Source organism: Macaca nemestrina, chromosome 1, assembly GCF_043159975.1.
Source record: "Macaca nemestrina isolate mMacNem1 chromosome 1, mMacNem.hap1, whole genome shotgun sequence".
NCBI lineage: Eukaryota > Metazoa > Chordata > Mammalia > Primates > Cercopithecidae > Macaca > Macaca nemestrina.
Window position 1 is genome coordinate 177,884,230 of NC_092125.1, and position 24,392 is coordinate 177,908,621.

The window sequence follows — 24,392 nt, forward strand, 5'->3', positions numbered from 1 at the left end:
GATATATTCTGGGTAACAGCAACATCAAGAGAACATGGAAATTTTGGAATAAATCTTTTATTCTCCTAATGTTTTTCTTCTTAAACTAATCCCCACTTCTCTGAATACAAAATCCAATTAATAATCCATTGCTTCAGATATCTTGGCAGGTGCTGGAAATAGAAGCAGCCAGAAGTCCATATCTCTTCCTTTAGATTTTAAAGGCCTAAATGTATTGAAGAGAGTACACAGGTATCTGTGGGGAGGAGGGGAGAGGGCAAAAACAAAGGAAAGTTTGAAGACAGTCATCAGTTCTCTTTGTTTTCAGGTCTTAGTGTTACCTAATGGTAAGGCCCATGGAGACAAATCAGCAAAAGGGGACTGTATTCTAGGCACAGGAAATACTGCTTTCATAGAGGTTACATGATATTTGGTAAAGGCAGAAATATCAAACATTAAAATATAAGATATTGGCCAGGCATCACAGCTCACACCCATAATCCCAGTACTTTGAGAGGCCCCAGGTTGGGAGGGATCGCCTGAGCCCAGGAGTTTGAAATCACCCTGGGCAATATAGGGACACCCCACCTCTACAAAAATCTTTGAAAAATTAGCCAGGTATGGTGGTGCATGTCATAGTCCCAGTGACATGGAAAGCTGAGGTGGGAGGATTGCTTGAGTCTGGGAGGTCAGGGCTACAGTGAGCCATGATTGTGTCACTGCACTCCAGCCTGGGGGAGAGAGCAAGACTATTTCAAAAAAAAAAAAAGTGATGTGTGCTAGAAAGAAAATAAAATAGCATGACAGGGGAAGAGTTATATTATTGGTCCTGAAGTCTTCTCAGAAAACATACTTGAGCTAAGAGCTTTCATGAAGACAAAAGCCAGTCATGAGAAAATCTGGTGAGTTGGTCGATAGACAGAGAAGACCTCCCTTGTCCTTGACTTGCATAAGACTTTGGGACCATTCCACAACACTTGGCAGAATAAAGCCCCAATAATAGTTAAGACTTATATTCTTACCAGCTCAGTTGGATAGAAGTTCAATCAAAATGAAGTTTAAGGGGAAAACAAAACACAGTAATATATAGTTTTGCACACCTGAATGGATGAACTGCTTCATTCAGAAAGAAAATTGCATATGAGAAATGTGAAAACATTTAGTGACAGATATATTTAAATATCTATATGTTAATCTAACTACATTGAATGTAATCCTCACTAAAACAATATAAACTTAATGTTAGTATCTCCAATTCACATGTAAAGAAAATGAAGATCAGAGTAGTAAAGGAACTTACCCAAGTAACACAGTTGAGAGCCCCATTTGTCGATAAAATGCATTGTTTCTCTATAAAACCCACTATTTTCCCAATTTGCCACCTCCTCCTCCATCCCTAATCACTGAACCTCTCTAGACCCCAAATTCCTTTTACCTACTTGTCTATTTATCTAATATTGAGTTTCTACTGTGTGCAAGGCTCTGTATTAGGCACAGATGAAGGCATGTAATTACACATGAACATGATGTAGTTCCTGCCCACAAAGAGCCTGAAATGCAGTAAGGTAGACATTCTCAAACACAATGCTTTTTTAAATTGTGAATGAAGGGTAAAGTTGGGGTGCAAGGAGATGGTGGGGAGTTGATATGCTAAATGTGAGCACAGACTACCATAACTTAGCTACCCACTTTCCATACTGACTTGGAGCCACTTTGAAGATTATTCCCAGCTTACATGGTCCATTGCACAGTTTTGGATGTAGGAGTCAGAACAGGCTATGTTGGAAAGTTACTTCTAACTATGTGTCCTGCAGTGTGGAAAGAATTCAGGCAATCCTAAGGTGCCACTTCAGCCAACTTTTCCAGCCTTATCTCCTGCTATTCTCCTCTCTAAACCCTAATTTTCAGGCCAACCTATTAGGTTGGTGCAAAAATAATTGCAGTTTTTGCCATTATAATAATTTTATGCTTCTTTATAATGGTGTTCTAAATTATCTCTCTTCCATGTTTTTCCCCTTCTGCTAAAACCAATCTGCTCTATTCCCTGGAAAAGACGGTGCAGCATACTTGCTGGAATTCCTGCAGTCAAAGGCAGGGCAAGGTGTAGTGTGAGGGAGGGTAGTCCTAAACTCAGAATACATAGACCTGAATTCAATCTCCTGCAGTAAGGCTTATAAGTGACATGCTGAAAATCTTTCTCTCTGGACCTCAGTTTCCTCATCTGCAAAATATAAAGTAAACCCTGCCTATCTGTCAGGGCAGCTGCAAGACTCAAGATAATGACTCTAAAATACTTTGCATATTGTGAAGCAATCCCTTATGCATGTTTTTGCTTATGCAAACGTAAGGGATTGTCATTAGTATTCAGAATTTTTCTGACTGATGTGTTTTTGCAAGAGTTTGGCTAGAAACATGATTAAGATATGTCCCAGCTGAGCAGCTTCTTCCACTGCAGCTTCATCCAATAGCCACAAAGGGGATAGAATCAGCTTTTTGTGATTGTTTTTCACATAGTTGGAAACATTTCAAAGCATCAGATCTTTTTTTTTTTTTAAGCAAGCTCTGCTTTATTTGCATTCAGTCTACTTCCAGTGCATAAGGAGCATTGAAAATTTATGGTTTCAAAGTTAAAATTGTAAAATAAAAAGATATATCTTCAATTTTTTAAAAGACTCAGGATTTGCAAAGAATTTACGTATCACTGACAATACTGATGGGACACATTCAAAAGGAGAATTGAGGAAGTAATTTTGGTAAAACAGGAAGTTTTTCTAGGCTGACAATGAAGTGTAAAGCTTTCTCCTTGACTGTTGGAAAAACCACAACTTAGGTCTAATCAATTAGTCAGTAAATCCTTGAGTAAACAAACAAGAAAGAAAAAACCCAAAACTTATAGAAGAATATTGCTAAGTGACAGATACTGGAGAAGGAGCAGTTTAGGGGAGAGTATGATGAATTCACTCTGGAGTATACTGATTTCAAAATTCCTTTGAGAGAGGCCATATTGGAGTTTGGATACACAAAAGTAAAACTAGAAAGTGATGAGTAGAGCTGACATACAAAGACAGCAGATACTGGCAAAGATATGGATGGAAACCCTGGGAGTGGAGATGGTGCTTGAAGTGGAAGAGTTGCCATCTACTAGGGGTCAGGACAAAGATGAGGATCCAGCAAAGAAGGCTCAGGAGAAGAAGCCGGAAAGGTGTTAAAGTCAAGGGAATGTGGTGTCACATAGGTAAGGCAAGAGTAAATACAGACAGAGGGGCCAGTGTTCAACAGTGATAAGTTCTTCTGAAAAGGCTAGTACAATGGTAACTGGTTGTTCACTGGGTTCAGCACCAGGAAGGTAAGTCTAGTGATAGCTGTTTTGGTGGAATTATAAGAAAGAACCAGATTGCAGTGGGTTGAAGAAGGAATGAAAAATGAAGTGGAGACAGAGCATAGACAGTTTTGTCAAGAAATTCAGCACTGAAGAGAAGGAGAGAAAGATGTCAGTATCTGGAGGTATATGTGGGCTTCAGAGAGTCTTTTATAAATTGAAAGAGACTGAAGCATGCTTGATTATGGATAGCGAGGTTCCAGTGGATGGCCAGCCATATGCAGAAAACTGACATTGAACTTTCTTACAGCTTATACAAAAATTAACTCAAGATGGATTAAAGACTTACATGTAAAACCCAAAACTATAAAACCCTAGAAGAAAATCTGGGCCATACCATTCAGGATATAGGCACAGGCAAAGATTTTATGACAAAAAAACATCAAAAGCAATTGCAACAGAAGCAAAAGTTGACAAATGGGATCTAATTAAACTAAAGAGCTTCTACACAGGAAAAGAAACTATTATCAGAGTGAACAGGCAGCCTATGGAATGGGAAAAAACTTTTGCAATTGATCCATCTGACAAAGGTCTAATATCCAGAATATATAAGGAATTTAAGCAAAAATTTACAAAAAAAAAACCATAAAAAAGTGGGCAAAATACATAAACAGAACACTTCTCAAAAGAAGACATTTATGCAGCCAACAAACATATGAAAAAAAGTGCAACATCACTGATCATTAGAGAAATGCAAATGAAAATCACAATGAGACACCATCTCACGCCATTCAAATGGTGATTATTAAAAAGTCAAGACACAACAGATTCTGGCGAGGCCGTGGAGAAACAGGAATACTTTCACACATTGGTGGGAGTGTAAATTAGTTCAACTATTGTGGAAGACAGTGTGGGGATTCCTCAAAGATCTAGGACCAGAAATACCATTTGATCTAGCAATCCCATTGCTGGGTATATACCCAAAGGAATATAAATCATTCTATTATAAAGATACATGCACATGTATATTGATTGCAGCACTATTCACAATAGCAAAGACATGGAATCAACCCAAATGCCCATCAATGATAGACCAGATAAAGAAAATGTAGCATGTATTCACCATGGAATACTATGCAGCCATAAAAAGGAATGAGATCATGTCTTTGGAGGGACATGGATGGAGCTGGAAGCCATCATCCTCAGCAAACTAACACAGGAACAGGAAACCAAACACTGCATGTTCTCATTTATAAGTGGGAGCTGAACAATGAGAGCACTTGGACACAGGGAGGGGAGCAACACACACTGGGGCCTATCAGCGAGACAGGGGAAGGGAGAACATCAGGATAAATAGCTAATGCATGCAAGGCTTAATACCTAGTTGATGGGTTGATAGGTGCAGCAAACCACAATGGCACACGTTTACCAGTGTAACAAACCTGCACATCCTGTACATGTATCCCAGAACTTAAATTTTAAAAAAAGAAAGTACAGTTGAGAGGGAAAAATTGAAGACACAGGGGGAAAGGAGGCATATGATTTCCAAGAATACAAAAGAAGATGGAAACCAAAGCATAGATCAGGATTACCTATCCCTCCTGATGGTACAGGGAGGCAATAATACCTGAGTCAAGCTACCTAAAAGATGAGCAAAATTTCTCCATGTAAGGGGAGCAGATGAAGAAAATAGGGCATTCCTTATCCAGTGCTCTTCTCAGTTTCAGCACTGTGGACTCTTAAACTTGCTTGAATTGAATGGAAGAAAGTGCTCCAGGGTAACATTTTGTGCAGTTGTAATTTTTCTAGACCCATTTTTATAAATGTAGATTTACCAATAGACACTGCAGACTCCAAAAGGAGAGAGGGAGGAAGAGATTGTGAAAAACTACCTATTAGGTCCTATTTTCTCTGTTTGGGTGACAGGTTCAATTATAGCCCAAACCTTGGCATCACACGATACATTCATGTAGCAAACCTGCCTATGTATGTCTTGAATCTAAAATTTTTTCTTGAAATGTGAGTTTACTTACACAAGGCTTATATTGTGTGTCTCCACCCAAGGCATATTTTTCATCTGGGTTATTTCCTTTAGAAAATGTGCAGTCAATGGTAGTGACTCTTAACTCCCAGGTGCCTGTAACCATTTATATAATGCAATGGATTTCCTCACTCCCTGTCACATTTCCTCTATATTTCATAAGTGAATAGTTTCCTTATAATCATAGTAGTGCTTAATTAGAACCTGTCCATCTCAACTGAAAGGGACAACTTGGCCTTTTAGGTGATCAGGTCTGAGCTCACTTGATGAAAAACATCTTTCAGTGGTAAGAAGTTGGGAATTTGGTCTGGATAGGGAAGGAAGCTTAAGATGCAGAATATTCTGTGACATGCACTATCCACAAAGAAAAGCAAGCTGTGAAAAGCAATTTATTTTTTAAAAGTTAATTGTTACCAAAAACTCAATACACATAAAAAATTCACTTGACAGATAAAGGCATGGCATAAGATTCAAACTATCTGGTAAGTTTGTTGAAATGAAGTAACATTTTCCACTACTCAATTAGCAATATTTTAAAAATACTAATAACTAAAGTTAATAAATATATGGTTAAACCAGTCTATCCAATCATGCTAAATATCAAGGTAAATTAAATTCTTGTGGAAAGCAATCTGGAACTACGAAATGAGATCTAAAAAGTTTATATATTTTGACCCAATATTTCTCCATAAGGGAATTTATTGTACAAAAATCTAGATGATACAAAATATATATACATATGTATGTATATTCTTTAGATCCGATCAATCATTGAGCAAACAAACTAGAAAGAAAAAAATAAAACAACGTATATTTGTAGCAAATATAAATTTTAGCTCGCTCACAGTAAAATAAGTATCCTATTTCTATCATTCAGTTCAATTTCTGACTCTGAAACCAATTTCTCCCATGGCCCTGGAAATTTAATTTCCATTATTGGGGTTTTTCTAAATACAGAGTTGTGTCATGGCTCAAGGATCATGTGTGATGCTGAAGCTCTGTGGGGTTAGGAAGAGGTTGGTGGTGAGTTACCTGTTGTTACCCACCCTCACCCTTCACGATGCCTTGGGACTCAGGGACTCAGCTTCCCTCTCTTGTTTCTGTGTCATCTGTAAGAGAAAAGAATCATTCATAAGGCCAAAAACCCTTTCCTCTAGGTCCCACATCCCACACCATTCCCAGCCCTTCTTAGGTCTTGCCACCTTCCCAGTTGTCCTCCCAGGATGAAGACATAAGATTCCTGCCTTTTGGATATTCTTGGGAATGTAGTTTTCTCTCTCTACACCCTAATATGCCAAGGAGGTTTGGGAGATAGTAACATTAAAAAAAGAAAGGAAGAGTTATGTTCTTCCCACTTTTTCCAAGACACTCTGCCTCTCTCCAGATCCCCTGGCTGTCCTCTCCTTTCAGCTCCACCCTCACTCCCACCTCAAGCTTTTGAAAACAAAAGTCAGGAACAGAAGAACTTTGGAGATGGCTGTGCTTTTAGCCCAGCCTCAAGCTACCTCCAGGCTGGAGTAAGAACAGCTTCTCTGAGTTTGAGTGGGAGGTCAGAGATATAGAAGAAAAAAATTTGTATCTCAAAATATCCTTGTCATGCATAATGACAAAAAACGATAGAAAGATTGCAAACATCAAAATTATTTAATAGTGGGAACATAATCTTGTACCAATCAGTAGAGCAGATTTTGTTTTCAAACATTACCATAATTTAATCCTCATAATAGTCTTTGAATATAATGTAATAATTAGGAATAATTTTGAAGACAAGGCATCAACCTGGATACACTGTAAAGACCAAAAGTCACCAACAAAAATGAAAATATCTGATGTGTTTGGGTGGTGGAATTTTGTGTGAATTATTTTTGTAACAAGGATTATGTAACATCATGAAAAAGAAATAGAAACTAGAGGAGAAAATACTTTTTTCCAGATTTTACATGAGAAAAAGAAATCCTTGTAGATTTTGCCTCGAAGGGTATTATCAAAAGTCAGTTCCAAGAATTCAAAGCTATTCCAGCTGCAGCCATAGCAAATGAGTTGAGATTATAAAGATGATTTTTTTCCCTCTTGATGTAATGTTCTCTAATTCACTAAGACCTATTGTCTGCCTCTCTAGTCCTACCCATCCTTTTAGATCCTGGAGAAAAATCTAGAAATAGTCAATGAGGCTCCTGATAAAAGATAAGCCCATGTGAAAGATTTGTTCTAAGGAGGGGAAATCACATTTGTTGAGCACCCTTTATGTTCCAGAAACTGGGATAGATACTTTTCTATTTTCATCACATTTAATGGCATATATTGGTTCCATTTTACTGAAGTGAAAACTGAGGCCCAGAAATGTTAAGTGATTTGCCTAATGCCACCCAATGACTGAGAGAATTCCAACTCAAGTCTGGCTGAGCCCAGCTCCAGTTATTTTCCACTATGTTGCCTCTCTTCGAAGCAGCCCCTCATGGACAATTCCATACTGTCTGCCTAAGGTAAAAATGTAAAAAATGAAAAAATTTATTGTTACTATAAATTAATGAAAATACTAATATACTAGTTTTACTGGAAAGCAGTGACAACATTGATAAGGTTTGGCTGTATCCCCACCCAAATCTCACCTTGAATTATAATTCCCACAATCCCCATGTGTCTAGGGAGGGACCTGGTGGAAGGTGATTGGATCATGGGGGTGGTTTCCTCTATGCTGTTCTCATGATAGTGGGTGAGTTCTCATGAGATCTGATGGTTTTATATGGGGTCTTCCCCCTTCACTCCTTGATCTTCTCTATTCTGCCGCCATGTAAAGAGGTCCTTGCTTCCCCTTTGCCTTCCACCATGATTGTAAGTTTCCTGAGGCCTCCCCAGCCATGTGGAACTGTGAGTCAATTTAAACCTCTTTCCTTCATAAATTACCCAGTCTCAGTTTAATATCTTTATAGCAACGTGAGAACAGACTAATACAACCATTAACCAGGATTTCATGGAAGTGTTTTCTGTGAAATGCTCATTGATAGAAGTGTTTCGTGACCAAATAACATGGGAAGATGCTGTATTGAATAAACCCCCTTTTGGAAATTCACAGTGCACTTAGAGGCTCTGAGCAATTAGGGGAAAAAAAAACTTCCTTCTTAGCTCTTTAAATCCAGTGTTTCCCAGACTTACCTGGTCATAGAATCTTTTTTCTCATAATACTATTACCACTCCTAGACCAGCTGCACAAACCTGTGTTCGAGACCATGGAAGGGGCCTCCAGGAGAAGGCCAAAGGGAACTATTTTCATGGAGAGGGAGGATGCTTTTTGTAACTAGAGACAGCTGTGCTCAGTGAGATTGTCACGGTAGGAGAGGGGAATGTTCTCCTCAACCCTGGGTGGAACTGTCATGGCCTCAGCATAGTGAAGGCTCTAGGAAACATGACTCTACTTGGGCACAGCAAGCACTCCTGAACATCAGGAGACTGGCAGCAACAGCAATGTGGCACAAAGTGAGTCATGCCAAGCAGAACCCAGCAGGGATGAGAGGTCCTCCTGTAGTGTCAAAGTATAAACCACAGTCAGGGCAGTTAGAACAAGAGAGGATGCCTAACCCAGGGCAGGCACTGAATCAATACATCCAATGTTAAATGCTAATAATGGCAAAGGAAAAAGTTTCCTTGGATTTAATCTGGCTCCCCCGGGACTCCAAGAAGTATCTTTATATAGCATCTTGGTCTTGGCAGGAAAGAGGCAGTAAAGTCAGCAGGGCTTCACTGAACAATAATTTAATGAGGAGAATTTTTACAAAGATCGAGAGAGGGTGAAGGGATTTAATCAAGGATGGTGTATTAGGGTTCTCTAGAGGGAAAGAACTAATAGGATATACATAGATATATTATAAAGGTGAATTTATTAAGTATAAACGTATATGATCACAAGGTCCCACAATAGGCCATCTGTAAGCTGAGGAGCAAGAACAGCCAGTCCAAGTCCCCAAACTGAAGAACTTGGAGTCCAATGTTCGAGGGCAGGAAGCATCCAGCATGGGAGAAAGAGGTAGGCTGGAAGGCTAGGCCCATCTCTCCATTTACATTTTTCTGCCTGCTTTATATTGGCTGGCAGCTGATTAGATTGTGCCCACCAGATTAAGGGTGGATCTGCCTTCCCCAGCCCACTGACTCAAATGTTGATACCTCTTGACAACACCCTCACCAACACACCCAGGATCAATACTTTGTATCCTTCAATCCAATCAAGTTGACACTCAGCATTAACCATCACAATTCCAACCCCTGTCAACTTGAACCTATACACATCTCCTGAGATCATACATAATCATAAAGACAATAATGTCATAATTACACCTAACATAATACAACTATCCTTCATACAACCGGAAAGGCACCAATCCCCAACCCAAATACTATTATATAAAGTTAACAATACTTAAATGCTGATATGAAGTCAATAAATCCTATGTCACACCATACAGAAAAAGCAAATAAAATGAAGATATTTTCTTAGTACAAGTGTATACATGTACAAACATGATTTTAGCAAAAGAAGAAATACTCATGACAATTACAGTTCCCATTTCTGCAGCTGGTAATGTGGTAGTAACTGGTGTTGATGACTACCTTCTTCTACTAGCCATTCTGTATTCATTCCGTTTGTATTCAGCAAGCACCTCAGCAGGTTGTGTTTTTTTTTCCTAGTGGAGTGATCCAAACCTTCATTCCTGAGGGGTCTGGGCCATTTGTAGTCCTGCCTAGATTGAGCTGTTGTAGTTTCGCGTTGACCTTAATCACAGGACATGGTAATACTAAAAGATGCCCTAATGAATCTCCTGTATTCCATGCATACTCTTACTTACCTCCATTGTGAAGTAGTAGACTGACTTCATCTTGATAGTCTGGTCAGTCACCCCAGTCAACACTGTAACTCCCTTCTTAGCCTGTTGACTTAAAGGTAGGAGGAGCCCAAAGTGTCCAGGTGGCAATCTTAACTTCAAGTTTAATGGAATCATTGTTGTGTCTCCTGGTGGCAGTGTTCCTCCCTCTGGAACTAAGACCTTTAGGCCAGCAGAACATAATGTCGTGGAAACAGGAAGCAAAAATTTTCTAGTGGATCACTAGAGGTGATGGTGAGTGGTGCCATTTCCGCTTCCACTTCCATCCCTTGAATCCTGGACCCATGAATCCTGGCTATGGGAGAAACAGTGTCATATATTGGATGCTGATTCAGAGCATGCATGGCTTTCTGGAGAACTTTGTCCCAGCCCTGCAAAGTACTGTCACCTAGCTGGTGTTGTAATTGTGACTTCAAAAGACCATTCCACCACTTTTATCAATCCAGCTGCTTCAGGATGATGGGGAACATAAGACTAGCAAATTCCATAAGCATGAGTTCACTGCCATGCCTCTTTTTTTTTTTTAATTATACTTTAAGTTCTAGGGTACATGTGTACAATGTGCAGCTTTGTTACATACGTATACATGTGCCATGTTGGCATGCTGCACCTATTAACTAGTCATTTACATTAGGTATATCTCCTAATGCTATCCCTCCCCCTGCCCCCCTCCCCACAATAGGACCCAGTGTGTAATGTTCCCCTTCCCCGTCCAAGTGATCTCATTGTTCAATTCCCACCTATGAGTGAGAACATGTGGTGTTTGGTTTTCTGTGCTTGCAATAGTTTGCTGACAATGATGGTTTCCAGCTGCATTTATGTCCCTACAAAGGACATGAACTCATCCTTTTTTATGGCTGCATAGTATTCCATGATGTATATGTGCCACATTTTCTTAATCCAGTCTGTCACTGATGGACATTTGGGTTGATTCCAAGTCTTTGCTATTGTGAATAGTGCCACAATAAACATATGTGTGCATGTGTCTTTATAGCAGCATGATTTATAATCCTTTGGGTATATACCCAGTAATGGAATGGCTGGGTCAAATGGTATTTCTAGTTCTAGATCCTTGAGGATCCTGTTTCCATAATGGTTGAACTAGTTTACAATCCCACCAACAGTGTAAAAGTGTTCCTATTTCTCCACATCGTCTCCAGCACCTGTTGTTTCCTGACTTTTTAATGATCACTATTCTAACTGGTGTGAGATGGTATCTCATTGTGGTTTTGATTTGCATTTCTCTGATGGCCAGTGATGATGAGCATTTTTTTGTGTCTGTTGCCTACATAAATGTCTTCTTTTGAAAAGTGTCTGTTCATATCCTTTGCCCACTTTTTGATGGGGTTGTTTGTTTTTTTCTTGTAAATTTGACTGAGTTCTTTATAGGTTCTGGATATTAGCCCTTTGTCAGATGAGTAGATTGCAAAAATTTTCTCCCATTCTGTAGGTTGCCTGTTCACTCTGATGGTAGTTTCTTTTGCTGTGCAGAAGCTCTTTAGTTTAATGAGATCCCATTTGTCAATTTTGGCTTTTGCTGCAGTTGCTTTTGGTGTTTTAGACATGAAGTCCTTGCCCATGCCTATGTGCTGAATGGTATTACCTAGGTTTTCTTCTAGGGTTTTTATGGTTTTAGGTCTAACATTCAAGTCTCTAATCCATCTTGAATTAATTTTCGTATAAGGAGTCAGGAGAGGATCCAGTTTCAGCTTTCTACTTATGGCTAGCCAATTTTCCCAGCACCATTTATTAAACAGGGAATCCTTTCCCCATTTCTTGTTTTTGTCAGGTTTGTCAAAGATCAGATGGCTGTAGATGTGTGGTATTATTTCTGAGGGCTCTGTTCTGTTCCATTGGTCTATATCTCTGTTTTGGTACCAGTACCATGCTGTTTTGGTTACTGTAGTCTTGTAGTATAGTTTGAAGTCAGGTAGTGTGATGCCTCCAGCTTTGTTTTTTTGGCTTAGGATTGTCTTGGCAATGCAGGGTCTTTTTTGGTTCCATATGAACTTTAAAGCAGTTTTTTCCAATTCTGTGAAGAAAGTAATTGGTAGCTTAATGGGGATGGCATTGAATCTATAAATTACCTTGGGCAGTATGGCTGTTTTCACAATATTGATTCTTCCTATCGATGAGCATGGTATGTTCTTCCATTTGTTTGTGTCCTCTTTTATTTCACTGAGCAGTGATTTGTAGTTCTCCTTGAAGAGGTCCTTTACACCCCTTGTAAGTTGGATTCCTAGGTATTTTATTCTCTTTGAAGCTATTGTGAATGGGAGTTCATTCATAATTTGGCTCTCTGTCTGTTACTGGTGTATAAGAATGCTTGTGGTTTTTGCACATTGATTTTGTATACTGAGACTTTGCTGAATTTGCTTATCAGCTTAAGGAGATTTTGGGCTGAGACAATGGGGTTTTCTAAATATACAATCATGTCATCTGCAAACAGGGACAATTTGACTTCTTCTTTTCCTAACTGAATACCCTTTATTTCTTTATCTTGCCTGATTGCCCTAGCCAGAACTTCCAACACTATCTTGAATAGGAGTGGTGAGAGAGGGCATCCCTGTCTTGTGTCAGTTTTCAAAGGGAATGCTTCCAGTTTTTGCCCATTCAGTATGATATTGGCTATGGGTTTGTCATAAATAGCTCTTATTATTTTGAGATACCTTCCATCAATACCGAATTTGAGAGTTTTTAGCATAAAGGGCTGTTGAATTTTGTCAAAGGCCTTTTCTGCATCTACTGAGATAATCATGTGGTTTTTGTCTTTGGTTCTGTTTATATGCTGGATTACATTTGATTTGCATATGTTGAACCAGCCTTGCATCCCAGGGATGAAGCCCACTTGATCATGGTGGATAAGCTTTTTGATGTGCTGCTGGATTTGGTTTGCCAGTATTTATTGAGGATTTTTGCATTGATGTTCATCAAGGATATTGGTCTAAAATTCTTTGTTGTTGTTGTATCTCTGTCAGGCTTTGGTATCAGGATGATGTTGGCATCGTAAAATGAGTTGGGGAGGAGTCCCTCTTTTTCTATTGATTGGAATAGTTTCAGAAGGAATGGTACCAACTCCTCCTTGTACCTCTGGTAGAATTCGACTGTGAATCCATCTGGTCCTGGACTTTTTTTGGTTGGTAGGCTATTATTGCCTCAATTTCAGAGCCTGCTATTGGTCTATTCAGGGATTCAACTTCTTCCTGGTTTAGTCTTAGGAGAGTGTAAGTGTCCAGGAAATTATCCATTTCTTCTAGGTTTTCTAGTTTATTTGCGTAGGGGTGTTTATAGTATTCTCTGATGGTAGTTTGTATTTCTATGGGGCCGGTGGTGATATCCCCATTATCATTTTTTATTGCATCTATTTGATTCTTCTCTTTTCTTTACTAGTCTTGCTATCGGTCTATCAATTTTGTTGATCTTTTCAAAAAACCAGCTCCTGGATTCATTGATTTTTTTGGAGGGTTTTTTGTGTCTCTATCTCCTTCAGTTCTGCTCTGATCTTAGTTATTTCTTGCCTTCTGCTAGCTTTTGAATGTGTTTGCTCTTGCTTCTCTAGTTCTTTTAATTGTGATGTTAGGGTGTCAATTTTAGGTCTTTCCTGCTTTCTCTTGTGGGCATTTAGTGCTACAAATTTCTCTCTACACACTGCTTTAAATGTGTCCCAGAGATTCTGGTATGTTGTATCTTTGTTCTCATTGATTTCAAAGAACATCTTTATTTCTGCCTTCATTTCATTATATACCCAGTAGTCATTCAGGAGCAGGTTGTTCTTTAGCCATAAAGTGAGTGCCTTGGTCAGGCCATGCTGTGTGGAATACCATGACAGTGGATAAGGCATTCCGTGAGTCCACAGATGGACTTCTTGGCAGAAGAATTGTGTGCAGGATAGGCAAATCTATATCCAGAGTGTCTATTCCAGTGAGGACAAACCTCTTCCCTTTCCATGATGGAAGAGGTTGAATATATTCAACCTGCCACCAGGTAGCTGACGGATCACCCTGAGTAATGGTGCTATATCAAGGTTCAGGGTTAGTGTCTGCTGCTGTCAAATTGGGCACTCAGCAATGGCCGTGGCCAGGTCAGCCTTGGTGAGTGGAAGTCCATGTTGCTAAACCTATGCATAACCTCCATCCCTACCACCATGGCCACTTTGTTCATGGGCCCATTGGGCAATGACAGGGGTGGCTGGGGAAAGAGGCTGAGTGGTGTGCACATAACAGGCCATTCTATCCACTTGATTATTAAAATCCTCCTGTGCTGAGGTCACCTGTTGGTGAGCACTCACATGGGATACAAATATCTTCAGTTTTTGGCCACTCAGAGAGGTCCATCCACATACCTCTTCCCCATATTTGTCACCAATTTTCCAATCATGCTTCTTCCAAGTCCCTGACCATCCAGCCAAACCATTGGCTACAGCCAATAAATCAGTATATAATCGCACATCTGGCCATTTCTTCTTTCATGCAAAGTGCACAACCAGGTGTACTGCTTGATGTTCTGCCAACTGGGAAGATTTCCCTTCACTGTTGCCCTTCAGGGATGTCCTAGAAAAGGGCTGTAGTGCTATAGCTGTCCACTTTTGCATGGTTCCTGCATATCATGCAGAATCATCTCTGAACCAGGTCTTCTTTCTCTGTCAATTGATTATAGGGAACTCCCCATGAGTTCATCGGTACAGCCTGGGGGAGAGCAAGCAGGGTGGCAGGAGTGGAGACCATGGGCATTTGAGCCACTTCCTCACGTAACTTACTTGTGCCTTCAGGACCTGCTCGAGCCCAATCACATATATACCACTTCCATTTGATGATGGAATGCTGCTGTGCATGACCCACCTTATGGCAAAGGGGGGTCAGAAAGCACCCAGTTCATGATAGGCAGTTCAGGTCACATGGTGACTTGATGACCCATAGTCAAATGTTCAGTTTCCACCAAAGTTCAGTAACAGTCCAAGAGCTGTCTCTCAAAAGGAGAGTAGTTATCTGCAGAAGATGGCAGGGCCTTGCTCCAAAATCTTAGAGGTCTCTGCCGCAATTCACCTATGGGGGCCTGCCAAAGGCTCCAAACAGAATCCCTGTCTGTTACTGACACCTCAAGCACCATTGGATCTCCTGGGTCATGTAACCCAAGTGGCAGAGCAGTTTGCACAGCAGCCTGGACCTGTTGCAGAGCCTTCTCCTGTTCTGGATCCCACTCAAAACTGGCAGCCTTTGAGGTCACTCATTAAATGAGCCATAGTAACACACCCAGATGAGGACCACATTGCCTCCAAACTCCAAATCAGCCCAGTAGGCATTGTGCCTCTTTCTTGGTTGTAGGAGCGGCCAAATGCAGCAACTTATCCTTCACCTTAGAAGGAATATCTTGACAGGCCCCACACCACTGGACCCCTAGACATTTTACTGAGGTAGAAGTTTCCTTAATTTTAGTTAGATTTATTTCCCATCCTCTGGCAAAGAAATGTCTCACCAATATGTCCAGTGTGTTTGCTACTTCTTGCTCACCGGATCCAATCAGCATTGTGTCACCAATGTAATGAACCAGGGTGATATTTTGCAGAAGCAAAAAGCTGTCAAGGTCTCTCCAAATAAGATTATGACAGAGCTGGAGAGTTGCTACACCTCTGAGGTAGAACAGTAAAGGTATATTGCTGGCCTTGCCAGCTGAAGGCAAATTGCTTCTGGTGGGCCCTATGGACAGGAATGGAGAAAAAGACATTTGCCAAGTCAATGACTGCATACCAGGTATACATTATTCAAGCAATGAAACCATATCTGCTACAGCAGCTGCAATTGGAGTCACCACTTGGTTAAGCTTATGATAATCCACTGTCATTCTCCAAGATCCATCTGTCTTCTGCACAGGCCAAATGGGAGAGTTGAACAGGGATGGGGTGGGAATCATCACCCCTGCATCTTTCAAGTCCTTGATGGTGGCACTAATCTCCATATTGTTTTTGATTTACTATTTGTTTTTTTATTTATTATTTGTTTTGATAGTTTTTGATTTACTATTTTTCTACGTAGAGACAGCTCTAATGGCTTCTGCTTGGCCTTTCCCACCATAATAGCCCTCACCCTACCAGTCAGGGAGCCAATGTGAAGGTTCTGCCAGTTGCTAAGTATGCCTATGCCAATCATGCATTCTGGTACTGGGGAAATGACCACAAGATGAATCCAGGGACCTACTGGACCCTCTGTAAATAGGCCCTGAACTAAAACTCCATTAATTACCTGACCTTCTTATGCCCCTACTTTAACTGGAGGACCACAATGATGTTTTGGGTTGATTCCCCTGGAATCGACATCAGCTCAGAGCTAGTGTCCAGTAGTCCCCCAAATGTCTGATCATTTCCCTTTCCCCAGTGCACAATTACACTAGTAAAATGCCAGAGGTCTCCTCAGGGAAGCATGGGAGAAAGATTCACTACATAAATTGTCAGTAATATAGTGGGGTCCTTCCTCAAGGGGACCCGGCCTCCCCTTCTTTCAAGGGGTTCTGGGTCTGTAAACTGGTTCGTCTGGAAATTTAATGAGGGGCCATGATTCTGTTTTTATAATTCAAATTAATATTTTGTCCATTTGACCTAGAAGTTTTCTGCTTGTATAAATTAAGTAGGAATGCAGTAGGCTACCTATCAATTTCCCTTCTAGGAACACCATGATTAATTAGCCAATGCCAGAGCTCTACACAAGTCGGACTATGCTGATTGCAGCTTTACCACTGCTGTCCATTACAGTAGCTAGGCCCACCTTGCCTTTGATGGTTCAGTGCTGCCACTTGGTCCCTGACACCTCAAGATCCAATTATTCCCACTGTATTTAAATTTTGTAGTTGAGTGACTGCAGTTTCCACTGTTACATCTGACATACAGAGAAAAGCAATTACAGGGCTCTTCAAAGATGTAGGTGCTACCCTCACAAATCTATTTTTTGCAAGGCATTGGTCAAGGGTATCTTGCAAGGGCATTGGCCAAAGAACAACTTGTCCTTTTAGGTGATCAGGTCTGAGCTCACTTGATGAAAAACATCTTTCAGTGGTAAGAAGTTGGGAATTTGGTCTGGATAGGGAAGAAAGCTTGAGATTCAGAATATTCTGTGACATGCACTATCCACAAAGAAAAGCAAGCTGTGAAAAGCAATTTATTTTTTCAAAGTTAATCATTACCAACTAAAACTCAATACACATAAGAAATTCACTTCACAGATAAAGGCATGGCATAAGATTCAAACTATCTAGTAAGTTTGTTGAAATGAAGTAATGTTTTCCACTACTCAATTAGCAATATTTTATTCAAAATAATAGTAACTAAAGTTAATAAATATACGGTTAAACCAGTCTATCCAATCATTCGTAGTATCAGGGTAAATTAAATTAATTCCTGTGGAAAGAATTATCCAGCTGGGATAAGTAGGTCTAAAGTGACTAATCCATTCCACCATCCCAATCTCCCTAAGCTTTTGGATCCCTTCCTGTACATTAAACCAAGGGAGATCAGGCATTTCCAGCTCACTCACAGTGGGGCATCTTTAAATCCATATTTCAGCTAACCAAGCAAATAAACTATTATAACTTTTTTTTTTTTTTTAACTCCCTGAGCTGCATCAAAAGCAGAGTCCCTACTTAGTGGACCCAAATCAACAAATTCAGCCTGATCCAACTCTGTTCCTTCCACTGTTATCTCATAGCCTTAATATCCATTCCCATTTCTGTTGTCCAGATTGCTGTTTACATACATTAGAGAACTCCAACAGTTATTTTTGAGTGTAGCGCACCACCTCGTGGGTCACACTCTCAACCTCACCTCTAGGGGCCTGCTGGGACTTTAATCTAGTTATAGGTCTAGAAGTAAACAGAGGTGTTAAAGTGACTCCTGAAGAGAATCAACATTATCTTGCCTGGAAACTGCCTCAGGGGAGGTCATCACTGTTGCCTCAGGCAGTGCAGGGCTTATCTCCTCAAAGGTGGAAAGACTGATGGCAGCATGGGTCAGGGAGGGGATGTTGCCACTACTGGGGATGGGAAAGCTGTTCCTTCTGGCACAAAGGTTCATATATATATATATATATGTGTGTGTGTGTGTGTGTGTGTGTGTATTTATATATATAATATGAACCTTTATATATAACCTCTCTATATGAACCTTTATATATGTATGAACCTTTATATATATGAACCTTCATATATACATGAATCTTTATATGAACACTTATATATATATATATATATATGAACCTTTATATGAACCTTTATATATATGTATAAACCTTATATGGCCTTTTCCCCCATCTGCTTCTGCAGGCCCTTTAGCCCATCTCAAATGTTCTACTGGGCTGGCTCTTCTCTGTCTCCCCAACACCCCTGTCAGATGGTGCCAGTTCTCAGCTAGGCTCTGATAACACCTTCTTCCCTTCTCCCTTCTGACCTAAGGGTGGTAAATCCTTCCTTTGGGCGCTGGTCCCTGGGTGCCTCACCATCTGTGATGGTTAATACTGAGTGTCAACTTGATTGGATTAAAGGATACAAAGTATTGATCCTGGGTGTGTCTGTGAGGGTGTTGTCAAGAGATACTAACATTTGAGTCAGTGGGCTGGGGAAGGCAGACCCACCGTTAATTTGGTGGGCACAATCTAATCAGCTGCCAGCGAATATAAAGGCTCCCACCCTATATCTTTCTCCCGTGCTGGATGCTTCCTGCCCTCCAACATTGGACTCTAAGTTCTTCAGTTTTGGGACTCCGACTGGCTCTTTGCTTCTCAGCTTGCAGATGGTCTATTGTGGGACCTTGTGATTGTGTAAGTTAGTACTTAATAAATTCCCCTTTGTATATATATGTGTATATGAACCACATATATATATATGAACCATATATATAGGAACCATATATATAAGGGTTCATATATATAACCTTATATATGTGTGAGGTTATATACAAGGTTATATATATATTACCTTATATGTAAGGTTATATATATATAAGGTTCATATGTATATAACATTCATATATATGGTTCATATATATGGTTCATATATATGGTTCATATCTATATGGTTCATATATATATATATAAAGGGGAGTTTATTAAGTATTAACTTACACCATCACAAGGTCCCACAATAGACTGTCTGTAAGCTGAGAAGCAAGGAGAGCCAGTCAGAGTCCCAAAACTGAAGAACTTGGAGTCCAATGTTCGAGAGCAGGAAGCATCCAGCATGGGAGAAAGAGGTAGCCTGGGAGGCTGGACCAGTCTCTGCTTTTCACGTTTTTCTGCCTGCTTTACATTCGCTGGCAGCTGATTAGATTGTGCCCACCAAATTAACGGTGCGTCTGCCTTCCCCAGCCCACTGACTCAAATGTTAATATCTCTTGACAACACCCTCACCAACACACCCAAGATCAATACTTTGTATCCTTCAATCCAATCAAGTTGACACTCAGCATTAACTATTACAGATGGTGAGGCACCCAGGGGCCAGCACCTAAAGGAAAGATTTACCACCCTTAGGTCAGAAGGGAGAAGGGAAGAAGGTGTTATCAGAACCTAGCCAAGAACTGGCACCATGTGATGGGTGTTGGGGAGACAGAGAAGAGCCAGCCCAGTAGAACATTTGGGATGGTTTAAAGGGTCTGCAGAAGCAGATTGGGGGAAAGGCCAGTGAAATATGGGCTATTATTATTAAAGGGACACAATTTACGTGAATAGACTTGGGAGTCCTAGAGATACAAGAATTACACCAAGAAACTCAAAATCTAAGAAGCTCAGATTTTAATATTTTCAAATATCAAACTCATTATTCACCTGGAGAAAATAATTGGGTGAAATTGAGACTCCCCTTCCCATTCCTGTAGCCCACTGAATTTGCCTCCCACTCATTTATGCAAAGCATGCTAAGTTAATTTATGTGTGTGCCTTCTTTTCAGCATTCTTCAGATGGGACACTTAGAAATAACGGTAGCACATTTATTTGCTTAAACCTTTCCTGCGGATGACTCTGCCCACTGTACCTGGGAGAGGGATTATGCCTCAGGAGAAGGCATAATCTACTCTAGCTATTAATAGGCTATCAGCCACCCCAGGGGCCATTCCCTAAAACACCCAATGGATCAGGTCCCCATGTCCTTTTCAAAAATGTGCTTGGAAACCACAGGGATGCCTAGATAATAGCCCAGAATGTGTGGAACGCAGGGCTCCAGATTTTGCTGACCAAAAATAAAATGGATAGTCAGACGTGTCTCTGGGAGTGGGCTGTGCATGGGGAAGAGATGAAAGAGTGGCCAGGAAAAGGTAAGGTAACTCCAATATTAACCACAGTAGAAGGCCACTACCAGAAGGACGATGAGGGAGATGGAGGAAGGAGCTATTGTTTCCAAAGCTCCAAGGAAGCTGGAGCCTCAGCAGGTCTACTCAGTAAGAACTTGGATCCACAAAGAGAGGATTGTCCAGTGGTAGACAGAATCATGGAGAAGATGCAAGCCCTGTTGGAGGGGCTACTCAAAGCAGGGAGAGACATATTCTAGCTGGTCTTTTCCTTCTGTCCACCAGTAATTTTTCTGCCAGTTTCTCCCATAAATACGATCTGCTCTGAAGCCACTTGGCAAGGAATATTAGAAACTGAATTTCCTTGCAAAGTAAAACTACGAAGTGTGGAATGGGATGGATGTGAAATCAAAGAAGCAAGGGATCAACACAGCCTTCTGTGCAAATGTTCATCTCTGTGCCGTCATCAGTGTCACCACGTCTCTGAACTGTCCTCATCAGTATTACCAGTCACCTGCCCATTGCCAAATACTATGGTAAATTCGTGTTTCTTAAACTCTCAACAGCACTTGAATCAATCATTTCTTTTTCTTCTTTTCTTCACTTAGCTTCAGGGACACTTCCCTTAACTTCTGGCTTTTCTCCTAAACATTTGCTATGACTTTTAGTCCCTTTTATTGGTTTCCCTCCCCACCTCCCCACATCCCCACATCCCCACATTTCCCCATTTTCTATATTGGAGTGCTTAAGGATGCTTTCCTTTGGTTATGTCCTATTTTCTGTCTTTACTCTTACTCCTTTGGTGATCCCACCTGGTCCCATGGACTTAAATGCCACCTATCTAGATACTATCACTCTGAAATTTCTATTCATAGACCCACCCTCCTGTGTTGCTCTGCTATTGGTATATCTGGATGTCTATTAGAGAGCTCCAGTTGGGTGCTAGTGGGCATCTCAAATAGTGTATGTTCTAATTTTTAAAAATTTTTCTGACTGGGTGCGGTGGCTCACGCCAGTGATCCCAGCACTTTGGGAGGCTGAGGAGGGTGGATCATCTGAGGTCAGGAGTTCGAGACCAGCCTGGCTAACATGGTGAAACCCCGTCTCTACTAAAATACAAAAATTAATATGGTGTGGTGGCTCACTCCTGTAATCCCAGCTACGCGGGAGGCTGAGGCAGGAGAATTGCTTGAACCTGGGAGGCAGAGGTTGCAGTGAGCCAAGATCACACCACTGCACTCCAGCTTGGGTGACAGAGCAAGACTCTGTCTCCAAAAAAAAAAAAAAAAAAGGAAAAATTTTTTTTCTCCTGCAAATTTGCCCTTTTCCCACTTTGAGTTCAGTTCTGTGCTCATAGTAGATGTGGAATGTATATATACTCTAACAGTTATTGTGAATACATTTTTCATAACCATTATGAAGTATTTCACAAGCCTTTCATTCAACAAATACTGGTAGAGTGCCTGAGAAATGCCAGACCCTGCACTAGTTACTGAGCGAACAAAAGTGAATCAGACATGGTACCTGATCTCAAGAGAGGGAAAGATGGCCATTTGTGCCTATTTGTGTATATAAAATTATATCCTCCACTCAGCTTTAAGTTACCTAAGAACTAGAGTATTGTAATGGTTTGTGGAGTGGAAATGCCAGCCAGTTTGAGTAAGAAGCAGGATCTTGGGATCTCTTTCAGAAGCCAGGGAAGGTGCAATAATCAAACCCCAGAAAAGGCAGGGACTTCTTGAGCAGTTTGTGAGTCTTTTCTCTAGTGGGCTGTAATAACAAGACTTAGCTTCAACCTCCATTGACACTGGAACAACAGAATCACAACATGTAAGAACAACAAAGGAGATAATCTCTGTGAACCCCAGCCTCCTTGTTTGTAGAATGGAGAGATGAATAATGCCCATAGTGTGGTTGTAAGGATTAAAGACCATAAAATACATGAAAGATGGGGCGTGATGCTTGACCACAACAAAAGCAGCTACTATTCACGGGGTATTTGCTATTTTTGTTTTTATTATTATTATTTATACCAACTCCTTGTTTTTTTATGTTGAGGGAAGACCCAGGGAGAAAAAAAAGCAACTGACTTAATGTCACCCTGTAAGTTAGGCAGGCACAGAACTGGGCCAGACCATTGGGCACCAGATTACCAGCCCAGCGCTATCTTGATGACATTGTTGTGCCTCTTCATGAGGTTAGTCCTCTGGGCCACAGAGAATCCTAGAATCATCACATTTGAAGGAATCTTCATGTTTACAAATGAATCATCCACATTTTGCAACTAGAGACTGAACCTATCTGTGAATTAATGAACTCCCCATCTGAGCCCATCTGGGGCAACCTTTAGTAGAAATCTTTCAGAGAATGCTGTATTTATACCAAACTCAAATCCACATTTCCCAATTTCAGCCGCCTTTGTTTTGCCTTCGGAAGACATTCAGAAACTGAATCATCAGAGTTTCTTTTCCCCTCTGACAGCTCTTGAGGTATTTAAAGAAATATTTCATCTCATTGCATTTTCTGTTTTCCAGTGTAAATGTTTCCAGCCATTCTAAGACACAAACGTTTTCATTATCTGAGATTCTGGTCCATCTCATCCCCTGGGCCCTGTTAAATGCCAATCCTTTTATTTCTACCACATTACTGTTTCTCACACCATCCCATCTGCTCCATCTCCACTGTCACCACACTACTTAAGTTTATGATTACCCTTTCACAGAGATTATTGCGATTGCCTCTGTAGCCTGCGCGCTCTCTCTTCTACTCGTATATCTTTAGTTCACCATCTACACTTGCAGTAAGAATGACTTTTCTAAAATGCAAATCTGTTCCCATCACTTGGCTCCCCATTACTTACCAAATAAACTCTCCTTAGCACAGCATACGAAGATCTTCATGATATGATCTCTGATATGTTTCACCTTTACTCTCCAGTGATGTTGAACTTTTGGAGGTAGACTTGGAATGGTTATTTTAACAGTTGAAGTAGGACATGAGAGTAGTCATAATGAGGGTAGTGAGACTGGAGCTTAGAAATGGGCTAGATTTGGAAGGCCCTTCAAAGTTAAACTCCGAAGGAAATGGTTCTCTTCTCTCCACCATCCAAAGCTGACCACCAGATTTCTGTTGTGATTGACAACAGTGATGTTGGTGTCATTCACTGAAACTGATATGCCCCAGAAGGAGCAGGCTGTGGGGACTGGGGGTCTGCAAGATAGGTTAGCACACTTTTCAGTGAGAAGTAGGGACCATGTAGCATGCACAGGCATGCACAGAAGCAAGGGGCCATGGGGGATATGCTACTGGAGGCTGTAGAGCAATAATGCAGCCTTGTATGTAATCAGCTTTTTTTTGGCCAGAGGCATGCTTGGTTCTTATTAAGCTACAAATGAAGTAAATTCTGGAGATGAAAGAATAATAGAGTCCTGGCCCCTGTCTGACCTTGGAGTGGGAAAACAGCTTCAAAACAGCCATCGTATGTGATTGGGGAAGATTGTTTTAATTGTTGTAAAGAAACATTCTATTTTGCTCGAAAGACTTGTGTGTTTATCCTTTAATCATGAAGGATGCCTCTGGGTGCAGCAAGTCTTCATAACTTGTTTTACTTTCCATGAGCAGGAGGTCACCCTTGAAGGAAGGAGAATGGTTCGTTATTTGCCACAGGAATAAGAGTTCAGCCAGAATAATACCTTACGTCTCCAAGAGCGGTAGAACACCACATAGTGACCTCATTAGTGGCCAGTTGAAGTCAAAAGTCAGAGCAATCCATTTTAATAGTGAAAGCCACCATTTTGTTATAATAGGTACTAACACATCAGTAATTATACAAAAATATGTTCTTCAGATTAGAGACATTAAGGTCCAGGCAAGTTAAATAGTTTGTCTGTGGTCACACTTCTGTTGGCTATAAAAAC

The 24,392-nt window shown here is 40.6% G+C and overlaps 1 long non-coding RNA gene across 2 annotated transcripts; it reads right to left on the reverse strand.

The window, feature by feature from the left end:
* Positions 1-24,102, reverse strand: LOC139356827 (uncharacterized). 2 transcript variants are annotated; one of them, XR_011609271.1, is made up of 3 exons: positions 23,336-24,102; positions 6,372-6,448; positions 1-235 (listed from the first exon to the last, which is right to left on the reverse strand). It is a non-coding gene; the product is annotated as an uncharacterized lncRNA (long non-coding RNA). The 2 variants fall into 2 exon arrangements; XR_011609273.1 differs by lacking the exon at positions 23,336-24,102 and adding an exon at positions 9,942-10,097.
* Positions 24,103-24,392: the final 290 nt, after the last annotated feature.